Source organism: Talpa europaea (genome assembly GCF_964194135.1).
Source record: "Talpa europaea genome assembly, chromosome: 11".
NCBI lineage: Eukaryota > Metazoa > Chordata > Mammalia > Eulipotyphla > Talpidae > Talpa > Talpa europaea.
Genome location: NC_140078.1, coordinates 35,325,872 through 35,348,476, shown reverse-complemented (window position 1 = coordinate 35,348,476; position 22,605 = coordinate 35,325,872). Strand labels below are relative to the sequence as shown.

Genomic DNA, 22,605 nt, shown 5'->3' with positions numbered 1-22,605 from the left:
GCTGGCAGTGGCAAAACTCTAGAAGTGGGGGTGAAGGCAGGTCTAAAAACAGGATGACTGAAAAATAGTTCAAGGACTTAATCCACAAATGTCCTGTCACTTCAAGCATATCCCTCACTTTAACAGAAAATAGGAAACTTGGCATTTGAAGAACATAATTTCTAGAAAACAAAGAAGAAATGACCCCAAAAAATAATTCAAGGAAGAATTCCCAGAAGTTAAGGATGCACATTTTTAGAGCAAGTGTCTAGTACACTAAGTGTCTAGTATAATGGACAAAGAAAGATATACACAAAGGCATATGATTATGAAATTAGGATTTCAGAATCCTGGGACAAGGATTGACCTCTTGGAAAATTAACATTCTAGTCCAATGTAATCCATTCTACAGTTGGTGAGTAGTGACCCTGGGTTTCTAGAAAAGGTCCTAGAAATTACCAGAGAGAGTAAAAGGTTTATATACAAAGGTTCCAAACCAGACAAATTATTTCTCAACAAAAGCACTGAAAGCTAGAAGAAAATTCAGTCATGCCTTCAACATTAGAGGAAAATGACTTCAACCCAGAATTCTATGCCCAGCCACATCATTCATTTAAAGTGAAAGAAGAATAAAAATAAAAATTTTATTGTCTCCAGAAATTTTACTTCGTATGCACCTTTTGCAAAAAGTTACTGGAGGATGTGTTCCATCAAATGAAGGGAGTAAACAATACACTTGTTATATGAAATTACAGTACAGCGAATCATCATACCAAGCAACCAGATTTTATAATTGATCAAGGAAGTTTCTGGAATGCTAGTAGATTAAGATTCTAGAAGGATTCCAAAATAAAACATTTGCCACAGGCTTACACAGCAACCTAACCAGACTGGAGCAGATCAAAAGACCCCAGAGAAAACGACGGCAAAAGGACAAAACAAATGGAATATCTGATCATTCAAGCCCACACAAAAGAGATTAGAAAGCTCTGGGGACAGGACACAGAAAACTAAGCAAATGAACAACAACAAGAAGACAATTATATACACAGAGAAAACACAGTTGTACTGAAAAGGAGGATGAATCACCATGTACTAATGACTCAGCTATGAATAGCAATCACAATGTCATAATAAATGAAGCACAGACTAAGCATGGACTACCATCTAACCAAACTTATGCTACAGTTTTTTGGGGAGGGTGGTGGGAAGGGGATGAGTAGTAGGGGTGGAGAGGGCTGGATGACACCTAAATCCTTCTCTTCCAAACTGAAGTCAATGGAGAATGCTTGAAACGGAAACATCAAGTATTTACCATCTGAGAACATTATTTAGAGATACTGAACAAATATCAGGAAAATCAAATGAGAGCAAAGTAGTTGTCACAGGTGAATGGGAAATTGGTGCTGGGGGAAGAAGGTCATCTTTCATCACATGCCTTCTGAATTGGATGATTTCTTTAAGCTCTGTGCATCTATAAGTTTCATAAAAATTAAGAAATTAAGCAAGCATAATCCAAATGATCTCTTAGCTTTATTGCAATTTTCAATATCTGGATTATCACCAAATTCCAGCCCAGATTCAAAGTCTACACTTAGCAGAGCAATTTTTTTTCTATAAAAGTGATGAACTTTTGAACAAGTAGGACAAGTAAGAAGGAGTCAAATGGAGAATGATTTCTTTCCACTTTCTAGAATGAATTAAAACATTGTTGATGATTCCGTAGTATTTATAGTGGAAGCTATGACCATATCGTCATGTCCCCTCTGCCTTACCTTTCTGTGACCACCATTCACCACAGAGCAAACATTAATGACTTTCCTACAAATAAAAGGATCTGGGAGAGTTATCTCATTCAGTCCCACAGCAACCAAATGTGGTGAACAACATCATCATTTGCCTTATTTGCCAACAATCTGGGTCTGACCAAGTTGAAGGATTGGACCAAGATTGTACAACTAGCAGGGGAAGGGCTAGGATCTGAACCTAGGAAGTCTGAGTCTTAAATCCCTCTCTCCATACACTGTGCTACAGCCTCACTGGGGCAAGCATGAGAAGCAGATACCCATTTGCAGTTGCCTCTCGTGGGGATTTTCTTCTGTTCACGACTTTAAGCCATTAGGCAGGTTGGAGATGGTAACTAAAGGAGGGGATACTTTTCCTCCTGCTCCCCTCTCCCCCCGAGGGCCGCTCCGGCTGCACCACACTAGCTCCGAGCTCTGGGCTCCTGCTAAACTAGCGCCACCGTCCTCTCCCTCAAGCCACCATCATGATTATCTGCCGGGACCTCATCAGCCATGATGAGATGTTCTCCGACATGTACAAAATCCGGGAGATCGCGCACGGGCTGTGCCTGGAGGTGGAGGGGAAGCTGGTCAGCAGGACAGAGGGTAACATTGATGACTCGCTCATTGGTGGAAATGCCTCCGCTGAAGGCCCCGAGGGCGAAGGTACCGAAAGCACAGTCATCACTGGTGTTGATATTGTCATGAACCATCACTTGCAGGAAACCAGCTTCACAAAGAAGCCTACAAGAAGTACATCAAAGATTATATGAAATCAATTAAAGGCAAACTTGAAGAACAGAGGCCAGAAAGAGTAAAACCTTTTATGACAGGAGCTGCAGAACAAATCAAGCACATCCTTGCTAATTTCAAAAACTACCAGTTCTTTATTGGTGAAAACATGACTCCAGATGGTATGGTTGCTCTGCTGGATACCGTGAGGATGGTGTGACACCATATTTGATTTTCTTTAAGGATGGTTTAGAAATGGAAAAATGCTAACAAATTTGGCAATTACTTGGAACTATCACCTGTCATCATAACTGGCTGCTGCTTTTCATTGACACAACACCAGGACAGACAAATGGGACTGATGTCATCTTGAGCTCTTCGTTTATTTTGACCTTGATCTATTTGGAGTGGAGCCATTGTTTTTAAGAAAAACATGTCTTGTAGGTTGTCTAAAAATAAAATGCATTTAAACTCAAAAAAAAAAAAAAAAAAAAAAGGAGGGGGATAGTAGAAAGCAAGAGACAAAAAGGCAGTGGCCACAACTCAATAAAAAGAAAATTGCTGGGCCTCCCCGGTGGCGCAGCGGTTGAGCGCTGGGTTGCGAAGCTGCCCGCAGCCTCTGCAGCGCCGGTTCGATCCCCGGTTGCTCCCCGGCCACCGGAGGAGGGTCCCACATGGCGCGCAGACCTCTCCTGCCGCCCGCTGCTCCCCTCAGCAGTGTACTTCGGTCCTTCTGCCTGCTCTGCTCCCCGCTCTGGCTCTGGTGAATTCTCTCACCCTCCCGCGCTTCTGACTGTACCCAGTGCATGTATAAACAAAACAAACAAACAAATAAATAAATAAATAAATAAAAACATGCCTCTATAAAAAAAAAAAATCTTAAAAAAAAAAAAACAAAAAAAAAAAAAAAAGAAAATTGCTTAAAGAGATTCAGGGCAAGCAAAGCAGAAAAGAGAATAAATACTACTATAGAGAGCGATAAGGACACTGGTGGCTGCATTCTAGGAGGGATAGAGTCAGTTAACTGGGAAATTATTACTCTGTTTTGATAGTTTAGTTGAAAAACAAACTCAAACCAATAGAGTTCACTGTTCAGTAATGGAATAGTTCACTTTTCCACATATGTGAATAAATTGATGCTTGGGGTCCATGTGGTTCCCTTCTCTTCTGGGTGAAGGGTTTCCATGTCCAGATGGAGGCCAGCAATCATCTGACTCTGACCCTGGGCATACTTCCTGGCAGACAGGGCATGTATCACCTCTGCATCAAAATGGGAGGCTCTTTGGCATGTGTTGGCAGATATCACCCAACCCGGGGCAGGGGACCCATGAGAAGACAGCTCATCTTCCTTAGCATTTTATAAAATGACTGCAAGGCTGAAGGACAAGCCACTGTGGTGAACAGAGTATAATGGGGGTCCTGGGAGAACAACAATGAGTAATTCTGCCCTTGACCTCATTAATCAATAATAGATGGTGCAGATTACAAAAGGCCATCTGCTGGGAAACTCTTCCAGAAATTGAGTCAGAGGCTCCATTCCCTCTCCCCCTAGAGCTCCAGGAATCCCTCTCAGCTGGATTTCATCTGGATATTTCTTTCCTATTTCTGGATGCATTTCACACTTTCTCTATTGAATATGCAGCTTCAATTTCCTTCTTATTATTTCATTTAGTTTTAGAGTGGCATAAAGAAAAAAAATCCAGGCTTCCAAAACCGAAGAAAAAAACACATGCTCATTTATACCAATATCGAGTGATAACCTTCTGGAATTCTGCCTTCCTCTGAGAGGTTCAAAGTAGTCATTTGTGATAAAACTACATATTTTTTCTGTAGATGGATATGCATTATATATACATATTGTATGGATATGGAGATGTACATAGTTATATATATATATATATATAGTAATATATACACATAGAACCTATGAGGATAGAGTGTGAATATAATACAATATATATGGTGATTTTCTTGGTGAATAATAGACTTTAAAATGCAGACACATTTTTTTAGGTGCAAATGCCCTCCACTGGTGAGCACTTTGCTTTTAAAAAATTATTGAAGCAAAGAAAGCATCGTACTAGTTACATGACATAAAACATAAAGCTGCTATAATCTCAGAAAATGTTATTTCACACACATTTCATGGAAAAGGGATTTGAAAAATCATGATGCGAGTTTCATTCCAAGCTTCTGAGCTGACAGTTTCTACAGCCAATTCTTGTCTCAGTAGAAGTCGTCACACCACGCGGGACAAGGAGGGCACCCTAGGGTGCCCCCCATAACCTGAGGACATAAAGGTTAAGGATGGCGGGAAAGTGACTTGGGAAAGTTTTGGTGCTACCATCTGCTGATCGTTCAAGTATGTGTCGTAAATACCTCCACGCTGGGAAAGGTCACTGAAATACAAGTGGCTCTTAACTTTCTAGGAGTTTACTGTCAAAAACAGACAATAATCATCAGGTCACGGAAAAAGGACAATAATATGCTTTTGCAAACTACAATGAACTTCTGCAAATCAATCTTCAACACGAGGAGCATGTGATGAATTCATATTTTCAATTTTACTTTTTTTCTAAGAAAACTCATTTTGAGTTCTAGTTTTATGTCAGGAAAACAAATGATGAGTAAATAGGCTGCTACTGGAGATAGATTTAAATAAAAATGAGGCCACATCAGGCCTATGCAGCACAATAATGTCCTGAATGCTCTTCATTGATGGGACTGAACAATAACCACGGAAACTCCTAATGAGCTGGAGTGCCCAGTACTCAGAATCATCTTCTCTATCATTCAAAACATTCTGTGCAGTGGTTATCATGTTAAATGTAACCTATTGCCCATTAAGTCCACAAACTTTGGCAACTCAGAGCTTTCCATACACTTTAGGATGCAAGAATCAGCTATGGCAGGAGTCGGCTGTGGCATAGGAAAAACAATATTGGACTTGGTAGGGCTGGTCTCCTGGAGCCCTTCGCCACCCTCAATAGGACCAGGTGGAGTCTGCCAGCACCTTACACTGCATTTAGCAGCCCTGGGGACTTGATACAAGCTGGTGAATAAACACAAGGTATTTAGGGAGATTTCACCTAATCAAATGTTTACTTGGAATCACCTAGAAACAGAGTCAGAGGCCAGAACTTCACAGTCCATTTGGGAAACATTGTTAAGAGCTGGTGGCAGCGAGGTAGATGATGGGAGGATGGTAATAAGTGATGGCAGTGGGCAACAGGGGTATATCCTGGGGGGCAGGGCTCTGGGAGACCAAGTAGAACTTGCCAATCTCCTTTCTCACCCAGAGGGAGAGAGACCTTGGGTATTGATCTACTCACTCCCATCAGTCATCGGTTAAGGGCTGCACACAGGAGTGTGGCTTTCCTGGCATTCCTGCTCCTGGGGCAGTGACTAAGGAGAGTCCTTGCCAGAGGAAGGCAGGTCCTGGCAGTGGGAAGTCAGGTCAATGGGAACTGTGCCTAGGGTGAGGGGTTGAGGTCGCGGCATTGGCAGTGTCAGCTCTATCCCCAAAATGTGGATTTACACATAAGGCAATAATCAGAGTAAACATTCCCACCAGCACACACACACACACACACACAGAGTTTTGTAAGCTTTAAAATACAACACAATCCCATCTAGATAAGGCTGAAAGCAGAGCATTCTAATTTTTGTGTTTGAAGTTTAAACAGTGTTCCCCTTGTGCCAAGGGTTGAGTCTGAAGAAGGTACAAGGGCTCTCTTGATCAGGGTCCTGACTTATGAACTGTCACATACTGTTAACAAACACACTTCTGAACGTATGTGGTACTTTAACAAAAACGCTTTTCAAACAAAGCAAAGAGTAATTACAATGGTAATTGGTAATATTACATATTAGTTTTAATAGTAGCTTTTCGTATTCCAGTTGATGATAAAACATAAGACATGCCTGGTTAAATTTGAATTTCAAGTAAATAATTTTTAAAAGTATATTTCAAATATTGCATAGGGAATATGCTAAAAATATATTTGTTGCTTATCTGAAATTGAAGATTTAACTGGGTGCCCTGTATTCTATTTGCTAGGTCTGGTAACCCTACTTATTAAATTTTACATTTTGGTTAAGTAAATATTTTGCCTTTCTTTGGATAAGCACAAAATTAGAAGTTTAGTGATTTTGAATGAATATTCTTTTTTAAAAAAGATTTATTTATTTATGCGTACAAGAGCTGGGGTGTAGGCCAAAGGTGTAGGAGTGGTGGTGAGAGGATTCACTAGACACAGAGTGGGGAGTAGAACAGGCGGATTGACTGAAATACACTGCTGAGGGGAGCAACGGGTGAAACAGGAGAGGTCTGTTGTGCCATGTGGGTTGGCTCCCTGGCTGGGGATCGAACTCATGCTGCAGTAACTGATGATAGCTTGACAGTGGAGACTTTAACCCCATCAGGGAGGCGCTGCTTTATTATTGCTGAGTATTATGAGTGCTTAGCATATTTGGAGATTAACACTTTGCCAGGTATATGGCATATAAAATATCGTCTCTCATTCAGAAAGGTGTCAAGTTTCTTTCACTATGCAGTAGTTTTTTAGTTTGATGAAGTCCTATTTTTTTTTGTTTGCTTGTTTGTTTGTTTTGTTTTGTTTTCCTTGCCACTGGAGTTGAATGTCCAAAGAGATCTCTAAGGCTAATGACAAGGAACATATTGCCTTCATTTTCTTCTATATATTTAATGGTTTCAGGTCTTACATTCAAGTCTTTAAAACATTCTGAATTGATTTTTGTGGTTGGTGTGAGATAATGGTCTAGTTGCATTAATTTGCATGTGACAGCCCACTTTTCCCAACACCACTCTTTTTTTTTTTTAAGATTTATTTATTCATGCATACAACAACTGGGGTACAGGCCAGAGGTGCAGGTGGTGAGAGGATTCACCAGAGACAGAACGGGGAGCAGAATAGTCAGGTTGACTGAAACACACTGCTGAGTGGAGCAGCGGGCGAGGCAGGAGAGGTCTGATGGCCTGGCAGGGGATCAAACTCATACTGCAGAGGCTGCGGACAGCTTCATTGTGCTGTGTCTTTACCCCTTGTGCCACCAGGGAGGCCCCCCAAAACCACTTATTGATGGGTTTCCTCCCTCCATTGCAAGTTCTTGGCTCCTTTGACACCTATTTTTATTTTGGTTGTTTGGCCTGCTCAGAGGTTTTTCTTTTAATTGTTGTAGTTAACTGATCTAATTGCCAAGATATACATTATATATTTTGGAGGATGGGGAGGTAGATTTCTACATTGAGACTCTTGGCTTCTCTTGGAAACATCTGAAGACATGGAAACTTAGTGGCCCCTCATGTCCCTGGGGAGCTGTGAGAGGTGTCCTCGTTATGTGGGACGTGCATTCTTCAGTGTATCACAGTGTATCACAGTTCCCTCTACACTATGGTACCACAAATCTAAAGCCAAGAGTCAAATATCATATATAACTTTCTGCTATTGCTTTTCTTAGACCTGACCGCTTCACTCATTTATCCCATGTATTTGTGCCCTGCAAGTTTATGGACTATACCTATGTATATAAATACACATTTATAATCCTTTAACTAAAATAATTATTTTAATTAGTGTTGACAATGATGAACACACTGCTGCTATTTCTTAACTGACACTGTGTTTGGGGGTACTTAAAACATTTTGTGCTGTGCACCCCTTGGCACTGTGCAGACCATTGTTCAGAACTGCATATTAAAAGGTACAATGGTATAGGACTATAAAGATATCAACCTATTGAAATCTAGTTATCAAAACAGTGAAAACAGAGATACAGTAATCATCATATTTATTTATTCATAAGAGCCAGCAAGTTTTCTTATTATAAGAAGAGTTAGTTGTTTTGAAGCGGTATGAAAGAGGAGAGAGGTTTTAGATATTTGCAATAACTAATACAGCAGGAAAATCTCTTACATTTCTATTGATGATGAAGTCACTGGTACTGCCAATGTTATTAAGGTTTGTTGGCTCATAATTAATGAAATAAAAAATTAAATTGAAGTGGTTAAATTCAAGTTCATAGACCCTCTAATTTCATTTTTGGAAGCCCCAAGGTTCTGCTCTTTCTGAGTTCCTGCTTTTGGTTATTTAATTAATTGGCCATCCACCAGAAAGGGCACAGAAGGTAACGTGGCTCTCAGTCCATTCTGGCTGCATCGATAAGAATGGGATGGAGGAGGCTGAAACTAATGGCAAAAACCCGTTTGGGGCTATCTGCTGATTTCGATTATGTGTTTCTGTTTCGTCCATTATCACAAGGAGAAACTTGGCTTATATTTATATAGTTTTCCAGCTAGAATGAGAGTGGCTCGCAACAATCTTTCTCCTATCTCAGTCTGACAAGTGTAGAACTGGAGTCACTCTGAGGAGGACTGAAGCGATGCTCTCCCCACAGCGTCATTCATTTATTCCAAGTGTGATACAGGACAGCTTGTTAGAAATGCAACTCTCAGACCCCAATCTGATCTACTGCATTGGAATCTGCATTTTAACAAGAGCCCCAAGTGACTCATGTGCTTGTTACAGTCTCAGAGACCAGGAAATTCATAAGCTTGAGTCACAACTGTGAAACTCACATATTAAGAGCAAAAGAGTGGGGAGATGGTTCTCACCCTTAGCAGTGGGCTTGAGGAGGCACTTAGGACTCTTGGGCCCGAGAACAACTCTGTGTTTTCACTACCAAGTGCAAATTAAAGATTTATTTATTTATTTTATACAAGCACTGGGTATAGTCAGAAGCGCAGGAGGGTGAGAGAACTCACCAGAGCCAGAGCAGGGAGCAGAACAGGCAGAAGGATGAACACTGCTGAGGGGAGCAGCGGGTGTGGCAGAAGTCTGCACACCATATGGGACCCTCGCCAGGGGCCAGGGATCAAACCAGCACTGCAGAGGCTGAGGGCAGCTTCTGTGCCACCGGGGAGGCTGAACTCAGCTGCTGCGCCACTGGGGAGGCCCCCAAGTGCAAATTAGAAGCGTGGCTTGAACGGGGTTTCCTACTTCATTTATTTCAAGCACCAACCCTGTTAAAGAGGCTGGGAAGTCATACCATTGTGGAATAATGCCAGAAAATTCCTGTCCCTTTCAAGCTCTTTATCCGCTGAAAAGACAGTATAAAGATTAAATTAAATTGGAGTGGTGCTAAATTTATTTTTAAACTTATACCACTTGGGTTAGCAGCCTGAGATATTTATGGCAAATATGTCCTCACCTAATCAATTTCAAAACTACAAGGACAAGCTCAAACTTGAATTTTTTTGATGTCCAACATCATGGTACTAGGGTCTCCAAAATGATGTGGGGGCTTCTTTATCTTTGAAATATTGATGAAAAAGGAAGTTGACATTGATCGTATGAGTTCAGAAATCAGACAGCTAAGACCATGTATTGAAGCTTAAGCTTCTGGAAGTAAGACTCTGGCTAAATGCATGCATCATTACAATAGCATTTGGTATCTAGATTATTTTGCAGATGCAGACATTTTCCACACTGTCCAAAACCTGGTGATGGAATCATGGGGAACAGGTGTCCCACTTCCCTCTAGTCTCTCTGAAAAGCAAAATGCTGAAGACAAAGGGGATAGAAACACAGGTGAGCCGAATGCTTTTCAGTTCATAGGCCTGGATATGGATTTAGAATATCTTTTTCAAACCTGGAAGGATCCAAGTTTCTCTGGCCCCATCAAGTTAAAGAGGAGGGGAAATGTGGATATATACTTTAACAATTAAGATTTAAATAAGGGACCAGGAAAATGAATAACTATAAGAAAGTGAAAATCAAAATCAACAAAAAACTATGAACCAGAGACACTTTTAGGGGGGCGGGGGCGGGAGGGGAGGGATTGGGGTCAGAATGGGGGGGCTGCAATTGTATGGGGAATATAACAATAAAATTTATAAAAAAATAAATAAATAAAATAAAAAAAGATATGTAAATGTTAATACTATTTGAGAAATAGAAAAATGAATTGAAAGCAATAACTTGTTTTAAAATATATACTGTGTATCACAGCTTATTGGTGGTTTTTTTTTTTTTTTGCATTTTCTGTCCCAGTTGTACTTTGTGTTTTAGTTTTCAGAAATAATTTTGTCACTAAGCATATTCTTTGCATTATTATGTACTTATATTTTTTGCTAGTAATATTACAACCTTAATATAGAGAAAAAGTGGACTTTATATGTTTATTTACATTTCTGTGACAGTAAGGAAGTTGTGAAAGAAGTGCAGGAGAATAACAATATTATAAGTTTACAGTGTTACACTACAGTTCCCGGTTACATTAGATAAAAATGGTCTGAAATCCTCTCAAAGGATACTACTGACAAAAAAAATCTCATAATCATTTGCAGAAAGAGATAAAATTAAAATGATGAAACAGAAAGACTTAAAAAGAAAAAAAAAAAAAGATTTTAACCTACCGTTGGCCAAAGAATGGGACTTTAAAAGCCTCAGGAGTTAATCTGACTTATAATGTAGTATGTGTTCACAGGAAATGGCCCCTCTTAGTTGTGGGTGCAGGGGTATGCTTTAATGGGTATGTGGTGATATTTTCATACTAAAAATTGCTGGTTGCTATGTTCCTGTGGCTTGTTCGGTCGCAGTTGATCTGCCAGATGATCTATTTTAAGTAATTCCTGTGACTCAGGGTAGGGAGAGCAGGTGACGCTCGTAAATCAATTCTGCATCCAGGGTAAATTGAACAAAAGATTATTTCTTTAATGTATGCTTGAAAGATATGATCCCCCGCATTAAAGAAATTGAGAATTAAAACACGGTAGTGCATCAATAACACCTCTCAGTTTGATCTGTGTTAGACACTACAGCAGAGAGCTGAGGGAACTGTGTGGCTCAGGCTACCAGTAACACCAACCTCACCAACAAAAAGCCCCTTCCCCAGAGACCTGAAGAGTTTTTAGCTACAAACATGGGGAGAGGCTTGCCATGTATAATGTTAATTTCTCACTTTGCAAATGACTGTGTGTTCTGTAGCCATCCCAAGCCGGGTAAGTTCATCGTGGGTTCAGGCAGCTTGTAAGAGAAACTTGGAGCTCTTGGCATCATCCGCACAGGTTAGGGGAAACAAGACAGCAGGGAGACAGCAACTTGGGCGCCCTTGCGAATACCTATATAATCTATATGCTCTTTCCTCTCTTAGTCCTTCTCTGATGTAATCTGACGCTCTCCACCGCTCTCCACCACTCTCCACCACTCTCCACCGCTCTCCACCACACCGTCCTCTGCCGCCCTTACATGCTCAGTCTCTCGGCTTAGGTGTGCCAACCTACGCGTGCCCACACCATATACTCCAGGTGCCCTCCAGCAGGCATGCCTATAAGACCAGAGGTGTCTATCATAGATACTAATAGTGGGAGGGTGGAAAAAACCTGATAACTTTTATTTACCCTACACAGTAGAAGCAGAGAGTAGCTGGTAGCTTAGCAGCTCATGGAATCCTAAGTCTAGTGAGAATAGTACAGTGTAGGGATATGGGCTAACATTGTGGAGGAACAGCTGAGCTAAGAAGTAGGTGCCGGTGACTGTGGGGGACAGGCATGGGCTGCACACTTCCTTCCCTTTTCTCATTCTCTCCATTTTTCAGAATATGTTGGCTAGAGGCATGAGCTTCTCTCCAGCGTCACCCTAAATGTACTGTGTGCTCAAGGGCACTGCCTGTGTTCTTCCCCATTTCAGCTTTTCACTCATGCTTGGCACGATACTATTTCCCCACACCAGCCCTTCAGCAACATGTCAAGATGAAAGCAAAAATGTCTGACAAGAGCCTATGGTTTTGGGGTGCCAGGTGTGTTGTAAGCATGCATTAGGAGCAGAGAGAACCTGCAAATAGGGGTATTAACTGTATCTAAGCCGAAGAGAGAAACATACCATAAGAACAGAAACAAGAAATAGATCCAACCACAAAATTAAAGGCAAATGGCAGCAATAGATTTTCATAAAAATCAATTCATTCTACCTCATTTTCAGGAAAGAAAAGGCCATTTTGAATGATTTGGGGCCTGTATTTGGTTGTTCCCAGGGCCTAACAGCTTGTGATCAAGCCCCTTCCTGTGCTAAACACAGAACCAAGTATTTAAATGCCTTTTTCCTTCCAAACTTCTAATATTCCCATTTTACAGGTGAGTCAATGTAGGGTAAAGTAAAAAATCAGGCTTTTCTGCTCTCCCACCATCAGGATAGATGAGGGAACCCTGTGATCCTGAATGCATGCCTGATGGCGGGCACCTGAAGTGGGTACACCTGAGCTAAGACTGTGCTTTTAAGGGCGGTGTCACGGGGACGCCAGTAGAAGCCGAAAGAGAAAAAGCCCGAAGCAGAAGCAGAGAACGCCAGAGAGCCCAGATAGAGTGAGGATTTGATGGGGGCTGGGAGGACTGCCAGCCTCCCAGCCCCCCAGAACTCCTGCCTGCCATGTACCCGCTGAACCCCAATAAAAACCTGCAAAACCACTGAGGACTCTGACTCCTCCTTTACCCGGTCTGCATGGGATCGGAGAACCTGCACTGTGTCCTGTCCTGCCTTTACAGTCAACTAAGGTGAAGTGTAGTTACTTAACTTGCTCAAGGTTCACAGTTCTAAAGTGACTGAGCTACATCTTGAAACAGGTCTGAATACCAGCGAAGCCCATGTGCTTAGCCTCAGCCAGCGATTACTAAACTTAGCTGACCATAAGAACAGCATGGGCTGTTTGATAAATACATATTCCTGGGCTGGTCCTACACCTCTGTACTAGACTCTCAGGGAGGCCTGGTTCTCAATCTTGGCACAGTGGAATCCTCTGGATGCAATGTAACATTCATGCCTGGGTCCCACTCCCCACTCATGCTGGCTTGGCCATTGGGATTTTTCAAAATTCCCCAGGAAATTCTAACAAACCACTGTTGAAACCACTGCTCCATCCAGACATTTAAGGCTGAGTAATGTTCAGATAATCAAAAATGAGAAACTACCTGGCATTCCCTAGTCCCACACAACATGGAAGGAAACCCCATCTATCTGTGTGAGAATTTGAGAATTAATGAATTCTATATATTCCTTGTGAATATTTCAGAGTCTCCACTAACAACGTTGCCATTCATCATTCTGTTTATAAAGCCTGTATGTTTTAATATCTTTCTTTGATTTATAATAGAGATTTACTTTAAGAGTCACATCAACATATACTAAGTAGTGGAATTGCTGTTTCCCTTTGCAATTGGAGCTATAAAAAGCTGGAGGCTGGAATCACCTGAAGCTTTGTTTGCATGAGTGGGAGCTAATGGTGAATGAAGGCTGGGATCTCAGTGGGGGCTACTAGCTGAACTTGACCTCACCTTGTAGTTAACTTCCTCATAGCAAGACCAACTCAGGGCAGTTAGACAATTTAAATGGGGTTCATGGCTTCAAATGTAAGCCTCTCAAGAGAGTAGGGAGAAGCAGTATAGCCTTTTATGCTCTGGTCTCAGAGGTCACAGAGCTTCACTTTTAGCAAGACACGAGATTAATACAATCTAATCATTGTCCGGAGCTTTTAAATTGGATAGCTGTATTGGCAGGGAAAATTTTAATATATTTCCCTCCAAATGAAACAAATACTTAAAATAATAAAATGTGAATATCAAATTTCCCAAGGGTACATCTGGTTGCATAAGTCATGCACATTTATAGAAATTACCTCTGATCTTGGGAGATATCAGGGTCATATATTGAGTTTCATGAATTTGTTCTTATTTAAAGTTGATTTTAAATGAAAAAGTCACTCAAATTTGCAGGCATTGTATAATGTAAACTTTAAAAAGTAGATAATTATGGTGAAAATCAAACAGTACAACTGAATATAAAATGAAAATAAAAAATGTTTCCTCATTAGAGGTAACCACTCATAATATTTCTGCTTTTAGTTATTTTAGGTGTCACAACACCAGCATGCAGTCATTTGCTTCTACCTCTATATTTTGGTTTCTACCCACTTCTTTTTATAAAAGATGGTAAATGACGTGCTCTGTTGGAATTACTGTGGCACTGTGGCAGATGTTGAAGAACAAGGACCAGGATCCCCAAGTTCAACTCCCTGTTCTAACATTATCAGTTGAATGACCTTGGGAAAGCTATTATTTCACATCTTTGTGCCTAAAATTTCCAATCTTCCGAATGGAGATAATAATAGCATTCTTTTTTTTTTTTTTAAGATTTATTTGTTTATTTATTTATACAAGCACTGGGTATAGTCAGAAGCGCAGGAGAGTGAGAGAATTCACCAGAGCCAGAGCGGGGAGCAGAGCAGGCAGAAGGACAGAAGTACAATGCTGAGGGGAGCAGCGGGCGGCAGGAGAGGTCTGTGTGCCATGTGGGACCCTCCTCCGGTGGCTGGGGAGCAGCCGGGGATAGAACCGGCGCAGCAGAGCTGTGGGTAGCTTCGCAACCCAGTGCTCAACTGCTGCGCCACCAGGGAGGCCCAATAATAGCATTCTTCACAAGGGTTATTATGAGGATCAAATGAATTAATATAGGCAACTGTCTGGAACATAGTAAGAGTCCACATAACACATGGTAACTACTGTTGTTTCTTCTCTTATCCATTCTCTATTATCCCCAGGTATTTGAAAGGTAGTTCTAGGAGTTATCTTAATGGACTTATCCTCATATTAAGAAAATTAAATTATACAATTAAATTTCAAAATATTTAAAAAGTCATAATAGCACCTATGGGTCTACAACAAAAAACTAACCCCTGCCTCATCCTTCCTACTTCCTAGCAGCATATACTTGTAGTTATTTTCATTTCTGATTCTTTTAGTTTTTGTTTCTATAATGCCAAATAAAAGAATTGCAGTAACTCTTTATAGGTTTATCCACTTTAGATATCATCTGTTGAATCTCACTATATATTACCCCCTACAGTCTCTTACAGTGTTAATACTTAAAAGTTACATTATTATTACTAGGATTAATATATCTTTGAAGGTTTCCTCTTACGTTTTGCATTCTATTCGTTCATGGAAGTATTTCTTGATTCCATATTAGGTAGAACAAGAGTGTTTAAATTCCTCTCTTCCATTCACCTCCTCATTTCACCTTCTACTTTTAAATTTCCCTTGGGTATAACTTGACTTTTATATTGTCAACATTAAACACATTTACATTCAAGTCTATCACCATTTTTTAGTAATCTACATTTCAGTTAAAGCTTGTCCATAAATGTGGGAAAACAAGTATCAGTTATATTATTACTACAAGAACTACTTACTGTATAGCCAAATAGTTTGCTAGGAATATAATCCTTTCCAATAGGTTCAATGTCATGACTGACTTGCCATTCAAAAGGTAATGTTTTCATGTCAAGAGAAAAGTCTATTATCTTAAATATTATCCTTAAGCAATGTAGTCCACATTTTAATTTGCATTATATATCTGCAATAACTTCCTTGCATAGATTTTTATTTGTCTTAGAGTTTGGGAACTGCATTTTCTTTTCCTTTTTGGGAGACTCAACATGTGCATTTTGCTCTATATAAACAGTATGTGAAGACACATTGTTTATATGACTTGCAATTAATTTATTTCTTCTTCTTAAAAACTGGAGAACTCTCTTTATTTGAAAATTTAGAATATCTTCTTATTAGTTCTGCTTGTTCCATTGACTTTATGGGATTTCTTCTCACTGGAATTCAGTGTAATTTCATCAACTTCCTTATTAGATTTTACCCTTATTTTTGATGGAGTACATTCGTAAGTAACTTCCTAAAAAAGGTGAAGGTAAAATTTGATACTTTTACTTGCTGGAAAACATTTTAATTTTATCTCCTTTTTGATTGTTACTTCAGCTATATATATATATATATATATATATATATATAATTTTGGATCCAAATTTGTTACTTTTATGAACATTCAAAATACAGTTCCAATATTGCCAATTAGTCTGAAGTTAGTCCAATTCTACTCCTTTGTCCATGACCTGTATCTTTTCTGAAATATTTAGGCTCTTCTTTTAACCTTGGCATCTTAAAATTTTATGCAAATGTTTCTAGTATTGATTTTTTTTAATTCTCTGTGCCTGTTACTGTATCAACTCATGTAGACTCATATTTTCCTTCTGTTTAGAAATTTCCTACTATTAGATATTCCTTGACTTCCTCTTCTCCAATTTCTGTACTTTCTTTTCCTACAGCTCCAGTTATATTTTATATTGGGGTGCCCAGATTTATCTTCAATTTTTCCATCATAATTGTCATCATTCTTTCTTTCTGCTAGGAATGCTGAATGACACTATTCTTCCTAAGTCTCAAGTTTCTATTCTGGTTATAAACATCAATTCTTCTACTGAACTCCTTTTACGGTTTTTGTCTTACATTTTGGAACCACAAAAGACCCAGAATAGACAAAGTAATCCTAAGAAAGAGGCACAGAACTGGAGGCATCACATTTCCTGATTTCAAACTGTATTATTAAGCTATAATATTCAAAACAGTAATGGCACTGACATAAAAACGGACACATAGAATAATGGAATGGAATAGAGAGCCCCCAAATAAACCCATGCATATATGATCAACTAATATTTGACAAGGGAGGTAATAAAAATAAGCAGAGAAGAGACAGTTTCTTCAATATGTGGTGCTGGGGAAAATGATATTCATACATAAAAAAATGAAATTAGACCCCTATGTTATACCACTCACAAAGAATAATTTGAAATGGATAGAAGACTTAAATTTAAGATCCAAAGCCATAAAACTCTTAGGAAAAAATAGGGGGAAAGTCCTTCACATGCTTCTGGGTAGTAATTTTTTTTATATGACATCTAAATCACAAGCAACAAAATAACTAACAAGTTTGTCTATAGCAAACTAAAAAGCTTCTGCTGAGCAAAAGAAACAATCAAAAAATGAAAAGGCATTCTATGGGATGGGAAAAATATCTGTAAATCACATATGTAATAGAGGATTAATATAAAAATATATAAAGAACTCATACAATTCAATAACAAAAAATAATGGGCCTCCCTGGTAGCACAAGGGGCAAAGTCTCAGCACTATGAAGATATCGGCAGCCACTGCAGCGAGTTCGATCCCTGGCCAGGGAGCTAACCCACATGGCGCAGCAGACCTCTCCTGTCCTGCCTGCTGCTCCCCTCAGCAGTGTATATCAGTAGATCCACCTGTTCTGCTCCCCACTCTGTCTCTTGTGAATCGTCTCACCCCTCTGCACCTCTTGCCTATACCCCAGTTCTTGTATGCATAAATAAATAAAATAAATCTTAAAAACAAACAAAAACCAGAAAACCCCCACAAACCCCAAATAATCCAATGAAAAAGTAGGCAAAGGATCTGAATAGGTATATTTCAAAGAAGATTTCAAATGGCCAACAGTACATCACTAATCATCCGGGAAACACATCAAAATCACCGTGAGATATTAGGATGACTATTATCAAAAAGATATGAGATAACAAATGCTGGTGAGGAGGTGGAGGAAAGGGAACCCTTGTGTTAGTGGGATTGTAAATTGGTACAGTCACTACCGAAAAGAGTATGAAAGCTTCTCAAAAAATTAAAAACAGAACTGCCATATAATTCTACTTCTGTGTATATACCTGAAGGTAATGAAATCATTGTGTTAAAGATATACCTGCAACCTTATGTTCTTTGTAGCATTATTTACAATAATCAAGACTGGGAACAACCTAAGTAAACACAACGAATGCATGGAGAAGATATGGTATGTAAGTACAGACAATAGAATACTGTTGAGCCATAAAAGAGAAGAAAATCCTTGGTGCATGGGTGCCTTGGAGAAGGAAATTCTATGGGGACTCAATCTGAGGGGGTGGGGGGAAGCAAATATTGCCTAAAAAATATCATTTAAAAAATGATAAATGTTAAAATAAAAATATAAAAAAAGAGAAGAAAATCCTGCCATTTGTGACAACATGGATGGACCTTAAAGGCATTATACTAAGTGAAATAAGACAGAGAAAGAGAAATAAATGTATTTATTTATGATTTGTATGATCTCACAAATACTGAATGATATCACTTGCAGATGAAATCTAAAAAAAAAAACAAAACAAAAATTGAAACTCAGGAAAAGAGATCAGATTTATGGTCACCAGTGTCAGGTGGGAGTGGGGTAAGGGAATGAAGGTGGTCAGAATGTACACACTTCCAGTTCTCAGAAACACTGGGGATGTAATGTGCAATATGATAACTATCATTAACATTTGCATATTTGAAAATTGCTAAGAGTAGATCCTAAATGCTTTCATTACAAGGTGAAAAGTTTTTCTCTTTTTTTTTGGGGAAACTATATGAGGAGATGAATGTTAAACTTACTATGGTAATCGCTTTGTAGTATATGGATGCTATCATTCTACAGTATATCTTTAACTTGTACAGAAAGCTGTATGTAAATTATGTCACAAGAAAGCTGAAAAAAAATTTTAATCTTTACACAATTTCCTTTTTACTGATTGTTCCCTCCTTCCCTACACCTTTTTAAATAACAGGTTGTAACAGCTTGTTTTGGTTTATGACTTTACTGTCCTTGTAAAACACTAGACACTAATTAAAAAAAATTTTTTTTTATAATTTTTTTTATAGAGGCATGTTTTATTTATTTATTTGTTTGTTTGTTTGTTTTGTTTATACATGCACTGCGTACAGTCAGAAGCGCGGGAGGGTGAGAGAATTCACCAGAGCCAGAGCAGGGAGCAGAGCAGGCAGAAGGACCCAAGTACACTGCTGAGGGGAGCAGCGGGCGGCAGGAGAGGTCTGCGCGCCATGTGGGACTCTCCTCCGGTGGCCGGGGAGCAGCCGGGAATCGACCCGGCGCCGCAGAGGCCACGGGCAGCCTCGCAACCCAACGCTCAACCGCTGCGCCACCAGGGAGGCCCACTAATTAAAAAATTTAAAAATTCATTTCTATTACCTATGTTGTCTTTGGTTACTTGGTGAACAGCTATTCTGTTCTTTGGGAAAGATCCTCACATGCCTGGTAGTCTTTGGAAGCATCTCCTATTTATGAACTAATGGTTAAGATGAGTAGTGTGGTAACTAGCATAAATTTCTCTGCAGACACATAGACCAGCATCTCCAAATTCCTCTAAACAGAAGAGATGTTTGCTGATTCTGTGAGGGCTCACAGGGTATGTAGACAGGTAAGTTTCACTTTTTCAATCCAGAATGTGTAGTTTGTGTTGCAAGGCCCTCAAATGCTATAGATGGGACGTGATACTTGAGCGTGCTTTGCTCTCCTACTTTATTGTAAAGTCCCGCTAAAATATTAGGCATCACAAAGGCCTACATAGAGCTTAGACTTTTTTTCTTCAGCCACAAACTCCTGCTGCAGAAATCAAAAGCCACCCTAAGAAGATATTCACTGCTTTAAAGTTTATTTTTCTTGTTCTGCCTTGGGAAAGCCACTACTCAGTTGGTGGAGACCAGAAAGGACCAAATAATTCACTTGGCTCATGTTATAGCAATTTTCAAACATGGTCACAAATTCCTTGACATTCTTTTCATCAAGAATGGGGCTCTATGTCCTCCCTATTGAAACTAGTTGGCTTTTCTTTTCACTCTTTGAGTATGATAAAAGTGGTATTATGTAACTTTTGAGGTTAGGTAATAGACAGTCATGCAATGTGTGCCTGATTTTCTAGAACACTCACTCTCAGACTCCTGAGGTGTCGCTACAGTAATCTGTTACATGAGTTGTCATACTGTGAAGAGGCCCAAGACATATGGGGAGGCCAAGGTAGGTGTCCCAGGACAGAATTAAATGGTTGTTGTTTTACACAACTATGATTGGGGCAACTAATTAGAAAGCAATAAATAGTTAAGGTACAAACACAGTCTTTAGTTAACTACCCTGATTACTCCTTCACTAACATCCCCACACACCATACCTGATTCTGGACTGGGGCTCTGAGAGCTCCTCAGTAACCCAGTTTCCTCATCTCTACCCCTTTCCTGCATGTGCTGTTCATGGTTGAGGCTTTCCCTGCTTTAAATCAACACAATCACATCTGATTTTTGGCTTCTAGAAATTCTAGACAACTCTTGGAATACCTTCCTGGTCTCTGGGATATGATAGATTCATTCCCTCTGTGCATCACAACTGTTATTTCAAGGAGCTTGTAGATAGGGGAGTAAATGCCCCTCCTGAGAACCAAGCACAAGGTATTTTAGATGTTCAAAAATGAGAACATTACTAAATTAGAAACAGGCTCTACCTATGAGATGAAACATGCACAAATATAAAAGTGTAGTCAAATGACTTTCTAATCACACAGGCTGTGAAATTGACTGGGTTAATAGTCTTCTATCTTGGCTGGATGTTATTTTACTCTGAAGTTTAATTTAAAAGCAATAAAATGCATCCATATAAAATATATAGCTCTATGACTTATAAACAAATAATTGATGTTCATTTCACTACCATCCCAGTCAGCATTTCTATCACCCCTAAAAGTGCTGCTCCTTTTCCATCCAGCCAACTAAGGATCTCATTTCTATCACCATAGATTAGTTTTCACTGTTCTAGAAGTTCATATAAGTGGGATCACACAGCCTATATACTTTTGCATCTATTTTCACTGAAAATACTTTTGAGCTTCATTTATGTAGTTGCATCTATCAATATTTTTTCTTTTTTTTTCTTTTTTACATCATTGTTCATTTTTAAACAATATTTGCTTCTCCCCACCCCCTCAGGTGTAGTCCCCATAGAGTTTCCTTCACCAATGCACCTGTGCACCATCACCTCAGTCCCCTGTGCTCCTCCCTCCCTCCCTCTGATCCCTCTCCCTCCTCCTCCCCTGCAGGATGTCTCTGATTTATAATTGTCTGTTTTTGCTTTGTTGTGTTTTGTACTGTTATTATTTTTTTACACTGATCTTATTTTACACTGATCTTATTTTTGCATCTTATTTGGTTCCCCTATATTCCTGCTATAAGTGAAACCATCCGATATTTTTTTTTTCCTTCTGGCTTATTTCACTGAGCATAATGCCTTCTAGTTTTATCCACGTTGCTGCGAATGGCATGAGTTTATCTTTTTTGATTGCTGAATAATATTCCATTGTGTATATGTGCCACATCTTCTTGATCCAGTCATCTATTTTGGGGCATTAGGGTTGTTTCCAGGTTTTACCTACTGTAAACAGTGCTGCAATAAACATAGGTGTACAGGTGTTCTTCTGAATCAACATTTTTGTGTCCTTTGGGTAGATCCCTAGTAGTGGAATTGCCAGGTTGTATGGTAGCTCCATTATTAGTAGACAGAGGAACCTCCAGACAGCTTTCCATAGTGGTCGCACCAGTTTGCACTCCCTCCAGCAGTGTAGGAGAGTTCCTTTTTCACCACGTCCTCGCCAACATTTGTTGTTGCTTGTTTTTTTGATATGTGCCATTTTTACTGGTGTAAGGTGGTATCTCACTGTGGTATTAATTTGCATTTCCCTGATTATAAGGGATGTTAAGCATTTTTTCATATGCCTGTTGGCCATTTGCATTTCCTCTTTGGAGAAGTGTCTTTTAAGTTCTTCTGCCCATTTCTTGGCCAGATTGTTTACTTTGTTTTTGTTGAGTTATGTGAGTTCTTTGTATACCTTTGTGATCAGCCCCTTATCAATTGACTGGAGTGCAAAGATTTTTTTTCCCAATCAGTGAGGTGTCTCTCTGTTTTGGTTAATGTCTTTTTTGCTGTGCAGAAGCTTTTCAGTTTGATGTAATCCCAGGTGTTTATCTTTTCCTTGACTTTTTTTGCTTTGGGTGATGAGTCTTTAAAGATGTTATTGTGATGTATGTCTTGCAGTGTTTTATCTATATTTTCTCCTATATATTTTTTGGTTTCAGGTCTTATGTCCAGTTCTTTTATCATTTTGTGTTGATTTTTGTGCATGGCGAAAGGTAGTGGTCTAGTTTCATTTTTTTGCATGTGGTGGTCCAGTTTTCCCAGCACCATTTATTGAACAAACTGTGTTTCATAGCATACTCTTTGCTCCTTTGTCAAAGATCAGTTGTCCATATAAGTGTGGTTTTATTTCTGGGCTCTCTATTCAGTTCTGGGCTCTCCATTCAGTTCTCTATTGGTCT

General features: G+C 39.4%; 1 protein-coding gene and 1 pseudogene across 2 annotated transcripts in view; one reads left to right on the top strand and one right to left on the bottom strand.

Moving 5' to 3' along the window:
* SLC24A3 (solute carrier family 24 member 3) overlaps positions 1 to 22,605 on the bottom strand; it is a gene marked incomplete at its 3' end in the record, with an annotated part of 433,413 nt that overhangs the window by 67,338 nt on the left and 343,470 nt on the right. The gene's annotated exons all lie outside the window — the stretch shown is intronic.
* LOC311179554 (translationally-controlled tumor protein-like) lies at positions 2,249 to 2,765 on the top strand (annotated as a pseudogene). Its single transcript has one exon. The product of its transcript is annotated as a translationally-controlled tumor protein-like (transcript).